The 16510-nt window shown below is 38.3% G+C and overlaps 1 protein-coding gene across 1 annotated transcript in view; it reads left to right on the forward strand.

The window, feature by feature from the left end:
- Positions 1-1260: 1260 nt before the first annotated feature.
- Positions 1261-16510, forward strand: part of PKIA (cAMP-dependent protein kinase inhibitor alpha) — a 112688-nt gene continuing 97438 nt past the window's right edge. Inside the window, exon 1 of the mRNA XM_037061634.1 lies at positions 1261-1409. The gene's annotated coding sequence lies outside the window, so the exon portion shown is untranslated. The remainder of the gene's footprint in view (positions 1410-16510) is intronic.

The following is a 16510-nucleotide window of genomic DNA, read 5'->3' on the forward strand; positions in this document are numbered from 1 at the left end:
GTTTCGATGGAACCCTGTTGGCTACACTACCTCCCAATTTGGGGACTGATCACCTGAGGGATGGGAACATTTTATTGAGCAAAGATGCTTCCCTGGCTGTGTACAGTAAGTGCCCCGTTCAGGTTGCTGGTCGATGCACGTTGTAAGGCTGTACCTGGTGAGGGCCAATTGCAAATGCAAAGCAGGTTGCATGAGGGATCTGCTCACACAGAACTGTTGCATCAAAAATCCCCTCTACCCACGCTGGTTCTGCTGTAAGGACAGCAAATCCTTGGCTTTTTTTCCTCCCTCTCTACTTAACCCCTCAATTGCTGATCTGGTCAGCAGAGGAAAAGGAGAGAAATGGGGCAGGGGAAAGAAAGAGAGAGAGAGAGAGAGAGCGCAAGTGAGCAGATGGAGGCCTGTTAATAGCTGGAGACTATTTAAAGAGGGAGGGGAGGGGGTTTCTATGCTTGTATGCTCATCTTGTTACCAAGGCCAGTTCTAGTAAATCCTTTTAGAAAGAAAGAGGTTAAACCATCTGTTAATGTGGATTTTGCTTTTGGTTTCCAAATGTTATAGCTGTCAGCAGAGCAGCCAGCTCAAGTGGTGGGGTTGGGGGAGTAGAAGAGGATATTCAGAAGGAACACCTGTCCACTAAATGCCCCATTGAACAGAAACAAATCCTGGGGCAAACCCCTCTCTGTTTCCTGGAGTGCTTTCTCTGGTCAGTGCTGCTTCTCCACGGCGTTGGGAGTTTCTCTTCCATGACGTAGGCGAGAGAGAGAGAGAGAGAGAGAGAGAGAGAGCGAGAGAGAGGTGCCGGCTCTCACAATTGAGAGCGCTTTGGCCAAGAGTGTCGTGGGAGGGTGGAGCGTGCCACAGGGGCTTAAAGAAATGGACGACCAATTTAAAACATTCTGGATTATTTGAATGTTTAGCTTAAAAAACAACCCCAGTTCAGAATTCAGCGAAATGAACAATGCTGTTAAGGAAGAGCATGGTAGGAAACCCACACACAGGAATGGATTTGCCCATGCAGCCCGAATTACAGGGGCGCACTCGGAGGAAAGGAGTTTTGCTGGAAAGTCATTCCGGCTCTTCTCTCTCCCGCCACAATCCTGCGATGCTTCCTCCATAAAAGCATTAATAGAAAATAAACCTAAAACTCAGAGGGGCAGTGGTTGTGGGCCACAGTTCCTGGCGCCCTTCCCTGAGGACAGGGGAGGTCCCTCTCCCCCCCGTGGCTGGCGCGGAATGTGGCGATCCTGCCCTGGGCAGGGATGACTTCATGCGGTGGGTTTGGGCAGCTGAGCGGTTGCTGCAGCCGGCAGGTGGGGTGGGGGCAGCGGTGACCGTGCAGACCCCGGCGGAGGCTCTGCGGCCGGACTGCGGGCGCCAGGGACGTGCGCTGACTGGATCCAGAGAAGGTAAGCAGCCCGGCTATTATTAGCCTTAGCCAAGCAGCGCCGTGCTTTCCTCTGGGTTAATAATGGGCTTTGAGATACAGACCAGAGGACTGTCTCTGCGGCACTCTGCATGGGTAAAGGAACAGCAACTGGAATTGCAATGTTAATCAGACCAGTGCCTGAGATTGGAGGAGCCTTAGTACTGGCTACTACTGGGCAGACAAAGAGGGCCACCAGCCTCTGTATGCTTAAAGATAATTGCCCATGTCGGTGCCAGACTCCTTAGACATGGAAGGGGTGTCCAGATATACAATAACTGGAGTTTTACTTTCACCTTTCTACCTTCAGCCTTCACTTGGGTCTTTTCCGGATCGAGAGCAGCAGGTGCTTGGCAGTAGCCCGGGGAAACAATTAGAACTTTTTCTCCTTCTACCTGTCTCTCGCCTCTCCCTTCCCAGCTGTCAGAATGGGTCTGTGCAGATTTCAAGGTCCCATGCTTACTTCAATACGAAACCAATAAGGAAGTCTTACATCAGTGAAGAAACTTCTCTCATCTCCTGCGGTTCAGCTTGACTGAGCAGCACTCGTCTTCACTTCTTCCTGCATTTACCATCATCTCTGTCAGTCATTCTCACTGATTTGGTGCGGGGTCGGGGGGAGGGGGAGCAGAAAGGGGAATAGTGTACCCATTCACAGGCCATCAGCTCTTATCCACCACCTCTATTTCATGACCGATTTTGTCCAGAAAGGACAGTGCCCTACCCAAATACTCTCTTTGGGTATTCTCTCTTTGTACCGTTACCCATCTCCCTCCCCCAAATACATAGCATCAGAAATTCTGCTTTTAGCCTAATACCAACATGGTTTGCAGTAACTCCTTTCACCGTAGTCACTGAGCTACCAGAAAGGTTTCCAGGACAGCAGAATCTGTAGGGGGTGAGAGAGGAGGCCATCCTACATCGCTAGCCCCCTGTGTACAGGCATAGGTGGGAACTGAAATGTGCATGTTATCCAGTTATTCTTAAAGCTTGTTTTGCCTAGCTGGGTTGTGAGACATCTAGCTGGGTTGGGTTTGAGCAAGACCCCCCCTACCAAAACAAGCAGTATGTTTGTCCTAGGATTTCCCAGTAACCCTCAAAAGAGTTTCTGGAGAGGCTTCCTCACAGGCACTCAGAAAGTCATGAGAGCTGGTCAGTCTAAGGCTCAAGTTATTAGAGCTTCAAGTTGACCTCCCCCATTGAAGGATGCTGTTCTTGTCCTAGGGTTTCCCACAAGCCTGGCTGCTGAACATAAGTGCCTGTTCCCATTGCCATCCAGGGATGCACATTTAAATAGTATGCTGTGAAATGGTTAAAATGGCTGTGATGAGGATTCAAATGTGCCACTTCACCAACAAAACAGTTGCAATGAACCAGACTGTGGGGAGTCTGTGTGCCAGTATTCTATTTAAAAGATTTGTTATCTTTAAACTTGAAATTAGAAAGACATTCTTACTCAACAGCCATGCAATTTCATTTTAGCAAATTAAAACAGAAGATCAATGAAAAAGAGGAGCAGGGTTTATAGCTACAAATTTACCTCTGCTTACTTTCCATTATAAGTGTTGCTTGTAGACAAGGATACTGGTTTTAAAAAATCATGTTGTTTCTATTATATATTACTTTTGCTTTTCTAATTACATATTCCCATTTTAAAAATACATTTTAGAAAGATTTGAGTTTGTTTCTTTGTCTCCACCTTCAGTGTATGAGGCAGAGGGAATAGAGGAGGTGGGGAAATCCCATGCCAATGGCCCCTCCAGAACTGTTCCCTGAGACCACAAACACCTCAGGCCCATTTTATTTTGGGCTACTGGTTGTTATGTGTTGAATGTGGTTTGGGTTCGAAATACAAAATTTTCAAGATTCTAGAATTTTGACCCAGGCACACCAATCATAACAAGGAACAAAGAACAAGAACAACAAAACCTTTATCACCTTTCTCTCATAATCTTAAAATATTTAAGAATATAAATACTTATCCTAAATATTAGGTGGTAGCAAATATTAATGCAATAATTCACTTTGAATAAATTAGTCCTAGATATATAAAATGCAGATTAGTGCTATTGATTTTAAGAACACTACAAATTTCTGTAATTTTAAGAGGCATCTTTCTGGTGAAGAATAATAGTTCATGAGAATATTCTAATGATGGTTAAAAAATGAAAGTGTCTATTATTTTGTTTCCCAAGACCTTTGGCAAAAACACATCAATATTAGTGGGCTGATGCTTGCTAAGTTGGCATCAGCCCTGGTGATTTTACAGGCAAAATGAACCCACTAGGTTATGGACTGGAGAAGTTGTGGCTTGGAGAAGCCCTTTCAGGAAGAAAGAAAATAAGTTAGAAAATCTAATTTATTAGTTCAGTGCAAATAAGAAAAATAAAGTTTAAAGAATTACTGAATTTGGCTTTGTTATATTTAAACAATTTTTGATGAAGGTTTCTAATTTCAGAGCCCTAAAAAGAAATCTATCAATGATTTCATGACTGAAACTGACTTTAAGTTCATTTCCTCTTCTTTAACCATCTCCTAGGAAAAGGAGAAATTAATTGACTGCTGTTCAAAATGGAGAAGTGAAAATAGGATGATGTGTACTATTAGGTGCTAAGTGAACAGAAGCCCTTTTGTAGGTTTGAGGTGATGGAAGTGAAGTCAATCTACTTCTTTCATATTCACGTAAAATACTCAGCCTGGTGATAGTCAATGTTATCAGTAACTTAAGAAGTACAGATTTTGGAATCATAGTTCCCTGTCATAACAAAGCCGTTCTATGGTGCTACATGACCACCACAAGATGAAACCAAATGGTCTTATCTTGAGATTTTGAAAAATGGGAAAGAAAATAAAAGTAGGAATAATGAGGCCGAAGAAGAAATGTCATTTCTTCTCAATCAGTGCCTCTACTGAAAATGGGTAGAAAAAGTACAATTTTGAAATCTGCCAAGTAACCTCTTTATTTCCAGATTTCTACAACACTTCGCCCTGTTCACTATGTCTATATTACTAAGTTCTCTCTTATGTTACTTTTTAAATACTTATGTTTAAAAGTTATTAATAAGTCATATATATTAGGCACCATGATACTCTTTATCTAGTTTTTCCCTAATCTTCATTAAGTCCCCCAGGACCAGTCTAAACTAAGTGGTCATTATTTCCAATTTATGCCCCATGAGGTCATGCCTGCAGTTCCATTTGTTCCTGTTGCTCATCCTGCTGCATGTCGAAGCCTTGCTCACCCCTTCCCTGAAGTCTTCCCCATACCTGCCTTCCCTGTTTTCTCCCTTGTTTAAATTTCCATGGCACTTTCTATCTTGATCCATCCTTTTGTGTAAACATGCTTTTCTCTTTGGGAATAACCTTGGAGAGCAAGATTAACAACTTTTTATTGCCTACAAAGCAAGTATAGTGCCTAGCTATGTATATGCATAGCAGATACTTGGCAATTTGATTTTAGTGAAGAATTTGGTTGTCATTTCTCAAGGTACATACATACCTACTTTGTCCAGTGGCCAAGTTAGGCTCTGAATATACACACAAATGCCAGCTTCACTTTTTAAATTCCTTATATAATAATAAAATATGAAACTACATTCAGATAGTTACCTTCAAAAAAGTTATTGTAAGCTTGCATGCGTTAAATGGAAATTGGCCCATGCACATCAAAAAGCATGGCAAGCTTAACAACAACAACAACAAAAACCTTAAAGAAGATATTTCCTGCCTTCAATATGCTTACATTCTGTTGAAAAAGAATAAGTGGGGAAGGTGCCATGAACGTGAACCCTTCAAGGCACTCTGCAAGGGATTGTCATCTGTGGTATCTGATTTCTTCCTTCCACTCTATGATCATTTCCCATGGAGGAGACTGAGATTCAGAGTCAACATCTAAATATCAGAGATTCTGTCCTCATAAGATTCTGTCCTCATACTGCTCTTGGGAGTATAACAGAGTACAGAAAAGCATTATGAAAACATAAGGTCAGAGCCATCAGAGAAGTTTAAAATTATTTTGTGATTAATATTTTCAGTGCTTCTTAACCATATGGGTCTTAATACCGCTTTGATGATTCAGTAAAGCTTGTGCTCCCATTCCCCCAGAACTTACACAAACACACATACATATAATTCTGTGTACATTACAGGTATGTAAGGAACCAATAAAGCCCTCTTTAGCAAATGGTCTGAGCACATCCACTCTGGGCTCACTTTGACAACACCTATGGTCTTTATTAGCCCAGACATTTCTGGTAGTTGAGATGAGACCCTTGTTCTATTGTCCTCCCTACATTAGGACCAAAAGGAAAGTTCTTCACTGGCACTGGCTCAAAGGCAGCTGAGATACCAGGAAGCAAGTGCCAGTGAGAACAGTGACTTAGTGCACCTCAATTCGTGGAAAAGGAATCCCAAAAGAAGGTCTGAATGTTCATGTTCCAAGTGACTTATTTAGGGTTTTCATACTGAAACCATTTTTACAGAACAGAAATAGTTCTCAAACTTAGAATAACTACACTGCCAAATATGCTGGAGAGCACTGCCAGCAGCTGAGTGGTGTATTCTACTTGGAAATAGATTCATTTTTCTTAGGATGGACATATGTCTGTCTCATAGTTATTGTTTCCTTTTGGTAGTACTTTCTGTAGTAATATATTTGCTTTTGCCAAGTTAAGAAAAAATGATAAATTAGGTCATCCCTCTTAGATTCTAAAACAATTTCCAGCATTAAAAAATGCATTAAAATTCTGAGCTCATACTTGAGGACAACAGTACTAGTTAGCATGGTTCCTGCTAATGCTGTTGTTCAGAGAGGTGTGGCAAGAACAACATTGATCTAGAAAAAGCAGACATGAAGAGATGGAGACAGAAAACTCCAAAGGACAATGTAGAGCTGTTGCTTTCTTTATATTTCCCAAACTATGAAATGACTGTACATAGAGGTTCCTAAAATGAGTACAGTTTGATGGAATCTTCATTGTAATATGCCTAATATGAGGCACATTTGTACTTTAATAGTAGATTTTTATTTTTTATTGTGGTATAATATACAAAGTCTGTCCAGGAAAAGTCTAGCCATTGTTAATAGCAGAATGGTTTGAGTGACATTGATGTAACCTGGCAGCCAAGGACAGTGGAATGGAATGCATATGTGTGAACAATGACAACTTTACTGTACTAGTCAGTGGGGGCAGTAGACTGCTCCCCCGCCCCCATTGAGGGAGCATGTGTACTGTGTGAACATCACATTCAAAATGACTGAGTGAGTAGAGCAACAAGTCTGCATCAAGTTTTGCGTAAAACTTGAACATTCCTCCGTGGAAACTATTTGGATGATTCAGAGGCCACAGTTATGGGCAACTGGTGATTGGCAGCTTCATCATAACAATGTGCCAGCTCATACATCACATCCCTTGCAGAGTTTTTAATGAAACATTAAATCACCCAGGTGACTCAGCCCCACTATAGCCCAGATTTGGCACCCTGCAACTGCTGGCTTTTCCCAAAATGAAAATCACCTTAGAAAGGGAAGAGATTTCAAACTATCAATAAGATTCAAGAAAATACAACAGGGCAGCTGGTGGCCATTGGGAGAACTGTGTGAGGTCCCAAGGTGCCTACTTTGGAGGAGACTGAGGCATCAGTGTCTTAGGGACAATGTTTCTTGTATTTTTTATCTTCTTCAATAAAGGTCTTTATCTTTCCTACTATGTGGATGGATACTTTCTGGACAGACCTTGTACATAACAGAAAATTGTGCCACTTTTAAATATACATTTCACTAGTATTCAGTGACACATTCACAAAGTTGAACAATCATCACCATTATCAATTTTCAGAACTTTCTCATTGACCCAAATAAAAAATCTATACCCAATAAACAATAACGTCTTATTCTTCCCTCCCCTTGGCCTCTGGTAAATTCTATTCTACTTTCTACATCCACGAATTTGCCAATTCTACGTGCCTTATATAAGTGAAATCATATAGTATTTGTCCTTTTATGTCTGACCTCTTTTATTTAGCATAATGTCCTCAAGGTTCATCCAATTTGTAACACGTATCAGAATTTCATTCTTTTTAAGGCTAAATGAGATTTAACTATACTTGTATTATAGTAATTTATAGTTGCAAAATACTTTCAACTATATTGTATTTTGTATTGTATTATACAAAATTAATTAGTATATTAAATAAATTAGTATATTGTATTTCTATTATATTAATGATATCTAATGTGTAACACTACCATATTACATGTGGTAAATGCCTAATAGTGTGTACTGTGAATGTGCCATAATTTTATTCAACCAAAACCCACTGACTAGCTTTTATTAATTTCCAACTTGTTTCATGATTTCAAGCTATGTGGTAATGGAGATAAAGATACATGTCTTTATATATAGGTGCTTTTAGTTTTGATTCAAAAACTTTTGGCATGGTATGGAATGGTATTGTTGGGCCAGAGATTATGCATATTCGTAATTTAAATATGTGTGTTGACTAAGAATCATAATTTTTTTCAACGGAGAGTATTTCTGGTTTTTGCATAACCATTTCTAACTTTCTTTAAAAAAAACATGTGTAATATAAGGTAATCTATCTGACAGGATATGAGCAAGGAAATAGTCTCAATATTCTCACTTTTTTTCATTTTTAGTTCATGGAGGAAATACACTACACACAAGTACTGAAAGATTTCAAGCCTCTCGGTCATCTATTGCATTACTTCAGAAATATTACACAGTGCATTGCATACGTCAATAGAGATTTCTAGCAACAACATGGGAAACTAGAAACATCTATAGCTAGTTTTGATTTGCTTTGCTTTTAAGCACCAGCAATGGGTCATTTGTATCCAGCCTAATCTGAAATTTGGTCTATTTTTTAGTTCAAATTTATGGTAATTTATTTTGAATTTATGGTAATACCTGCATTATGATAAATCTTTTATTTTGCTGTTTTTCCCTTAGTTTCTCTTCAGTGTATTCTTTTTAATTTATTCTGAAAGATAATAATTTATGCCCAGTGTTGGAAGTGTCTTATATAGGCTAAATTATAGAATATTGAAATATCTGAAGTATGAACAAAGTTGGCAGAACTTTTAACCACCCACCTCAGAGGGTGACTGTCTTGATTTAGATTGTCCTGCAGAACAGAAACAAGCTTGCTGGGAATTGCATCATGTTTTACACAAATTAAACATCAACACGCGAAAAGGGTAAGCTCCCTTTATGGGAGCTTATTAATGGGTGGCAAGAACATAAACACACCCCAGACACTCACAATAGTACTTTAAGGTATGCCTTTTCTTTATCTTATCATTTAGCTTTATTGCTGCTGATAAAACTCTCATTAAAAAAGGAGGCATAAAACCAATAAACATTCTGATTTTTGCCTGAATAGGCAATGAGAAGCCCACATTTTATTTTATTTATTTTATTATTTTTTCATTTTCCAGATTCTACAGTTTATTCCTATAGATTGCTGGTAGACTATATCCATTATATAGGGAGTTTTTTGTTTGTTGTTGGGTTTTTTGTTTTTTTTTTTGGTGATGGTGTTCGAGTGCATTTGTCTCCATTTTCACCACACCACACCCCCTCTGCCCTACCCATCCCTGCCCGCTAGCCTTGAACCCACCCTCTTCGGCTTTGTCCATGTGTCCTTCATGCATGTTCCTTGATGGTCCCCTCATTATCCCCTATTATCCCTCTCCTACCTCCTCTCTGATTGTTGTCAGATTGTTCTTTATTTCAGTGTCTCTGGTTGTATTTTGCTTGCTCATTTGTTTTGTTGATAAGGTTCCACTTATAGGTGAGATCATATGATATTTCTCTTTTCCCACCTCACTTATTTTACTTAGCATAATGTTCTCCAGCTCCACCCATGGTGTTGCAAAGAGAGGAGCTCTTTTCTTCCTTCTGCTGCATAGTATTCTATTGTGTAGATGTACCACAGTTTTTTGATCCACTCCTTTACTGATGATCACTTAGGTTGCTTCCAGACCTTGGCTATTGTGAATAGTAGTGCTATGAACATTGGGATACATAGGTTCTTTTGCATTGGTGTTTCAGGTTCTTTTACATTTCAATAATGTTCTTATACATTATCAGTATAATCCCAATAGTGGAATTGCTGGGTCAAAAGGCAGTTACATTTTTAGTTTTTTGAGGAAATTCCATACTGTTTTCCATAGTGGCTGTACCAGTCCGCATTCCCACCAACAATGTACAAGTGTTCCCTCTTCTCCACAACTTCTTCAGTACTTATTAATTATTGCTTTATTTATGATGGCCATTCTCACCAGTGTGAAATGGGATCTCATTGTGGTTTTAATTTGCATTTCTCTGACGACTAGTGATGTTGAGGATCTTTTCATATATCTCTGCACCCTCTGTATGTCCTCCTTGAAGAAGTGTCTGTTCAAGTCCTTTGCCCATTTTTTCATTGGGTTGTTTGTCTTCCTGGAGTGGAGTCATGTGAGTTCTTTATATAGTTTGGAGATCAGATCCTTGTCTGAGGTATATCATCTGCAAATTAGTTTTCCCATATGGTTGTTTCTCTTGATTTTAATGCAGTTTTCTTTAGCCATGCAGAAGCTTTTTATTTTGATGAGATCTCATTTGTTTATTCTTTTATTTGTCTCTTGTTCTTGGAGACTATTGGTGAAAATATTGATGTGTGGAATATCTGAGATTTTCTTGCCTATGTTCTCCTCTAGAACTTTTATGGTATGACAACTCATACTTAAGCCGTTTACCTACTTGAATTTATTTTTGTGTATGGTGTAAGTTGGTGGTCAAGTTTCATTTTTTTTTTGCATGTAGCTTTCCATATCTCCCAACTCCATTTGTTGAAGAGGCTATTTTTACTCCATTTTATCCTTCTGCCCCTTTTGTCAAATATTGATTGACCATAAAGACTGGGGTTTATTTATGGAAGAAGCCCACATTTTAAACAAGGCACTGTAGTGGCTCTGAACCTAAAGAAAGAAGTGTCACTCTTTTGGTCATTGCAATAGTAGCAACACCACAACCTACCACCATGTTTTCTATTGTATACTCAGAATCTGATTGATTCAATGTAGACAGTCAGTCATGGCTCTCATGCCATTTCTTACGCTTCTCTCCATGATCTTTCATGCTCAGGTTCTCTGATTATTGAATTGTAGTGAAAAACTATCAGGATGTTAATACCCTCTTTTCACTCACAAACATCATCTTGCCAGGACTTGCAGAAATCATGTTGAATCTGAGTTGGTGGTTGAATCCCATTGGGTAATGGGATAATAATAATCAATCAGACATACCAAAATCAAATTCAGATTTAAGGACTATCAAATATTACAGGTTGTAAAGAGTTAAGGATTTTAATATTTTTATATATGGCAATATGTGAAAAGTTGAGAAAAGTCAAATTATATGTATGGGGTTTTAATTATAAGGTACATTCACAGGAGAATAATGCATTTTTAGAAGGATTTATTCTGAAAAGGCTGCATTAGCACCATTTTAAAAAGTGACTACAGTCAAAAATAAATTGTGACAAACCAATTGTTCATCCAAGTTAATCTTTCATCTCAAGAAAATGAGTTGTTCTTGGGGAAATTACCATCATCTAACATATGCTTTCCTGCAGTGGAAGAAGATGAAATAAAATGGGGCTGACATTCTTAACTATTGTGGCCCATCTATGTTTATTAGAATTACTATATGATCATTACAGAATGGTTTTGTAATAAATAAATAAATACTTACTGAGAATTTCCATTGATAAAAGTTAGTTGAGACATAGGGTCATATTATAGAAGAGAAATCTAAATTATGTTTCCTATATCATCTTCATATTAGAGAACATGCAGGACAGCAAAGAAAGGAACTTAGTATGTTTTATAAAAGTTGAGATTTCTATGAATCTTGTTGCTATCATATAATATGGTAAGGACTCATTAAATGTAAATGTTATTTTAAAACAGTAATATGAAGAGCATAAATATTTCTGTATCACAGATGATCAGTTTTGTACTTGCCTTTTTTATAAGAATTTACAAAATATTTAAGAAAAAAATGAATCAATACTATTTGTTATTAAAAGCTGTCCTTCACTACAAAATAACTGGTATTCTATACAATTCATTGTGATTATTTTGATAGGATTGGTGAGGACTAATTAAAGATGTGAGTACCCTTTCTCCTGTTTCCTGCTAATCCATACTTTTTTCCTGCTGAGATTTCAGTAAAGTTAGAATTAGAGGTGATATGTATTAAAGTTGGAGATACAGCTAGTAAGCAGTTCAACCTACTCAACCAAGCACAGTCCACGTACCCAGGACAGGAAAACATGTTTTCTCCTTTCTACAGCTGCAACAGATATGGAACCTTAGATTATTCAAAATCAAGACACAGGTTTTAATCATAAAATATTAATCAGTGATTATCTTATCTCCATATCTTTTTAACCACATTGTAAAGAATACAATCATATTTTATGGCTGAGTAGTATTTCATTGTGTAAATGTACTATAGCTGTTTTATTCACTCATCTTTTACCCATTTTGACAACATAGATAGACCTAGAAAGCATTATGCTGAGCCAAATAAGCCAGTCAGAGAAAGACAAATACCATATGATATTACTCATATGTGGAATCTAATGAACAAACTGAACTAACAAGCAAAATAGAGACAGGCTCATAGATAGAGACCAGAATGACAGCTCTGGTGGTGGTGGGGCAGATGGCAGGATCCAGCAAAAAAGAAAAAGAATTTGCCCTGACTGGTATTAGTCAGTGGATTGAGTACCTTTCTGAGAATCAAAAGATTGCCTATTCAATTCTCAGTAAGGGCACAAGCCTGGGTTACAGGCAAGGTGACTGGTAGGGGTGCATGAGAGGCAACCACACATTGACAGTTCCCTCCTTTCCCCTCTCTCTAAAAATAAATAAAATTGTTTTAAAAAAGAAGAAAAAAACTCATGGACACAAATAACAGTGTGATTGCAGGGGGAAGGTGGATTGGTGAAGGTGGAAGAAAATAAAGGTGATAAATGGTAATGGAAAAAATAAAATAAAAAATAACTTATTTTTTAAAAAGAATATAATCGTAGAGAAAGCAAAATTCTCATCGATTGAAATTTTTTTCTTTTGTCTAAAATTTTTTAAGCGTATTTTATTGATTATGCTATTATAGTTGCCCCATTTTGTCTCCCCTTTACCCCCCTCCACCCTGTGCCCTGCTCTTGCCAGCATTCCCCACCCCCCCTTAGTTTGTGTCCATGAGTTGTACACATAAGTTGTTTGGCTTCTCCATTTCCTATACTATTCTTAACCTCCTCCTGTCTATTTTGTGCCTATCGTTTATGCTTCTTATTCCCTTTTTTCCCCATTTTTTCCTTCATCCCTTTCCTGCTGATAAACCTCCATGTGATCTCCATTTCTGTGATTCTGTTCCTGTTCTAGTTGTTTGCTTTGTTTGTTTTTGTTTTTAGGTCCAATTATTGATAGTTGTGAATTTCTTATCATTTTACTATTTTCATAGTTTTGATCTTCTTTTTCTTACATAAGTCCCTTTAACATTTCATATAATAAAGGCTTCGTGATAATGAACTCCTTTAACTTTACTTTATCTGGGAAGCACTTTATCTGCCCACTCATTCCAAATGATGGCTCTGCTACATAGAGTAATCTTGGATGTAGGTTCTTGCCTTTCATGACTTCAGATACTTCTTTCCAGCCCTTTCGTGCCTGAAAGTTTTCTTTTGAGAAATCAGATGATAGTCTTATGGGAACTACTTTATAGGTAACTCTCTCCTTTCTCTTGTTGCTTTTAAGATTCTTTCCTTATCTTTAATCTTGATGTGTCTTGCTGTGTTTGTCCTCGAATGCAATGTCTTTGAGACTCTCTAGGCTTCCTGGATATGCATGTCTAGTTCCTTCGCCAGATTAGAGTTTTCCTTCCTTATTTTTTCAGGTAAGTTTTCAATTTCTTGCTCTTTCTTTTCTCCTTCTGGCACCCCTATAATTTGGATGTTGAGGCATTTAAAATTATCCCAGAGGTTCCTAAGGCTCTCCTCATTTTTTAAATTCTTGTTTTGCCATTCTGTTCTGGTTGAAAGTTTATTTCTTCCTTTTATTTCAAATTATTGATTTAAGACCAAGTTTCCTTCCTTTCACCATTGGTTCCCTGTATATTTTTCTTTATTTCACTTTGTATAGCCTTAACTTATTTATTTTGTGACTATACTCCATCATTTCTGTGAGTATCCTGATTACCAATATTTTGAACTCTGAAGTAGAGGTTGTCTATCTCTTCATTGCTTAGAGCTTTTCTGGAGTTTTGGTATGTTATTTCCTTTGGACCATATTTGTTTCTCTCAGCACATCTGTTACATTGTAAGGGACAGATCCTTAGGTATTCACCAGAGTAGGGTAACCCACTTGGTTGAATTGCAGCACTGTATGTGTAAAAGGGGTAGAGAGGGTACAAAAGCTTTTTCAGTTCTCACCTTGCTTTCAGTTAATTCCCTCACTCCCCACAGGCATATTGTGCCCTTCTGATATCAATTCCCAGGTGTGTGGCTTGTGTACATTCTAGGATCCAATGAGCCCCTCCAGTGGAGTCTTCTGTGAGACTAGGAGTTTCTCCTGCCACCACAACACCCACAGGTTGTTAGAGGTTTTGAGTCTTTACTTTTTCACACTGGAACCCTGGGTTGCAGTGTCTGTCTCATGTCCCAGTTGTTCCTCTGAGCTTATCTGCACACAAATGTGGGACTTCCCAGTCAACCAGCCAGTGCCTTGCCGGGGTCCTCTCTCTGCAGTTTCCTATATCCACCCCTCCTACCAGTCTGTATGTATGTTTCTTCTTTAATTCTTTGGTTGCCAGACTTCTTACAGTTCAATTTGGGGGTGTTTTTTTAATGGTTATTATCCTTCTACTGATTGTGCAAGGAAGCAAACCATATTTACCTATGCCTCCACCTTGGCAGGAAGACTTAAAACTTTTCTACCTGCTTGCAGGTTTGAGATAGTAGACCTGTAACATTATCATGGAACTGCACGAAGTCACTATATCACCACAAAAATTAGATATGACACTTATATGATCTCACACTAAACAGTCCATTGAGTAAGGGGAGGAAGTTGGGGTCTTGGTCATTATTTAGGAATAAAAAAGTCACTCTCCTGTTCAGAAAAGTACTTAAATATTTATTTTTCTACTTAATAAATAAAATGTAAAATGACATAAAATGGTAGTACAATGTTATAAAAGCAAAACAATTGGGTTGATCTTAAAATGTCTCACTGAAAGGTTTTCTTAGGCTCTGCCGAGGAAGAAATGCCAATCAGCCACAAAGTTAGGCAGTATAGAGCTTTATTGGGGTTGGCACAACTGGGCGAGTTTCTCTGGTCCACAGAGTAGGGCCAGGGAAGTGGCGCCCAAGTAGGGAATATGGTGGGGTTTTATTTTGGTTGGCTCTCTTCGTGGGATCTGGGGATCGGTCCCCTTTGAACAAAGTGGCAGTATATCATTGGTGATTCTCCTCGGGCTCGGGTCGCTATGCAGATATCCATTTTGGCAAAGCCTGCCCTTTCAACTCTCTGGTTTGAGGCTAGCTGTCTTTTCCAGGCTGTAGTTCAGCCGCCATTTTGGGTTGTAGTTTGTCCTATCCTGCCCATCCTGACACTATAAAATCAATGTGTTTTTTTTGTTGTTTTTCACTTTGATTATTTTTTTCTTAGAGCTTTCAGACAGCTTTTGATCATTTTCAAGGTCAGTAAAAAAGCTGTAAACATTAAGTACAAACTATGTTGATCACAAGACCCCCCCTTTCCCTTTCCTTCTCTCTCTCTCTCTCTCTTTTTTAAGACCTCATTTATTTTAGTTTTTAGAGAAGAGAAGGGAGGGAGAAAGAGAAGAAGAGAAACATGAATGTGTGGCTGCCTCTCACAGAACCCCTACTGGGAACCTGGACTGCAACACAGACATGTGCCCTGACTGGTAATCAAACCAGCAACTTCCTGGTTCTCAGGCCAGTGCTCAATCCACTAAGCAGTACCAGCCAGGGCCCTTTTCTCTCCTTAATTTACTAACCGGCAGTTTTGGCCACCAGTATATCCAAATCATGTCTTTCAGGAAGTGAATTTGGTCTTTACATCCCACATGGCATGAATCCCACCTGTGCAACTTTCTAGTTCTTTGACTTATGGAATATTGCTTAACCTCTATAAATTCCCTCTTGATATTTAAAACAGGAAAATCACAGTGTTGCAAAGATTTAAGATAAATAAAAGAGAACCTAGTATAATATTTGGAACATAATAAGGGTTAATAAATGTTTTCGATTTTATTGTTTTAATTGTCATGGGCAATTTACAAACAGATTTCACCACCAATATGTTTATAAACTTGTTTTTCTACATCTCTCTGTGTTAGTTAAACTAAGCCTTGGAGTGACTCAGAATCTCATGGGAAAATATATCCATGGAGTTAATGGCAGTGAGTAGAGATACTGGGGCAACCACAGTGCAAAGTTTTCTGGCTCTGATCTAGCACTAGCAGTGGGAATGAGACTTAGCTTCTATTTTTAACTCTGTAGGTAGTTGATTGGATGACCTGGTAAAAGTCAATTGTCTATTAACTCTACCATCTTCTTTTTTTCTTAATTGCACCAAATATCTAATCACTCTTTTGACTCATTATCAGAAATAATATTAAGGTTGTTGAACAAGGGTGTTGATTTCAGAAGCAAGTGTAAATAAAATGGGATCTTCCTTACTTAAGAGGACTAGTTGACTTTTTTTTAAAAAATAATACAGTGTTAAAGTTCCTGGAGAGGCAGCATTAATTTATAAAGACTTATTAACAATGACTTCCTCTAACAAAAGACTTTGAATATCCTGCTAATTATCTGCCAAATAGCCAAATATATTTTTGAATGTGTAACTACTGAAGAAGTTTCTTCCTGTTAATATTTAGTTGTCCAACAGAAAAATTAACCCTTAACTCCAATGCATATTATATGCAAAGTTCTCTTTTTGATATTTGAGACCTTACTATTTTACTGAAACTCAAATATTTTAAA

Source organism: Sturnira hondurensis, unplaced genomic scaffold, assembly GCF_014824575.4.
Source record: "Sturnira hondurensis isolate 20B ecotype Veracruz unplaced genomic scaffold, ASM1482457v3 Scaffold0013499, whole genome shotgun sequence".
Classification (NCBI taxonomy): Eukaryota; Metazoa; Chordata; class Mammalia; order Chiroptera; family Phyllostomidae; genus Sturnira; species Sturnira hondurensis.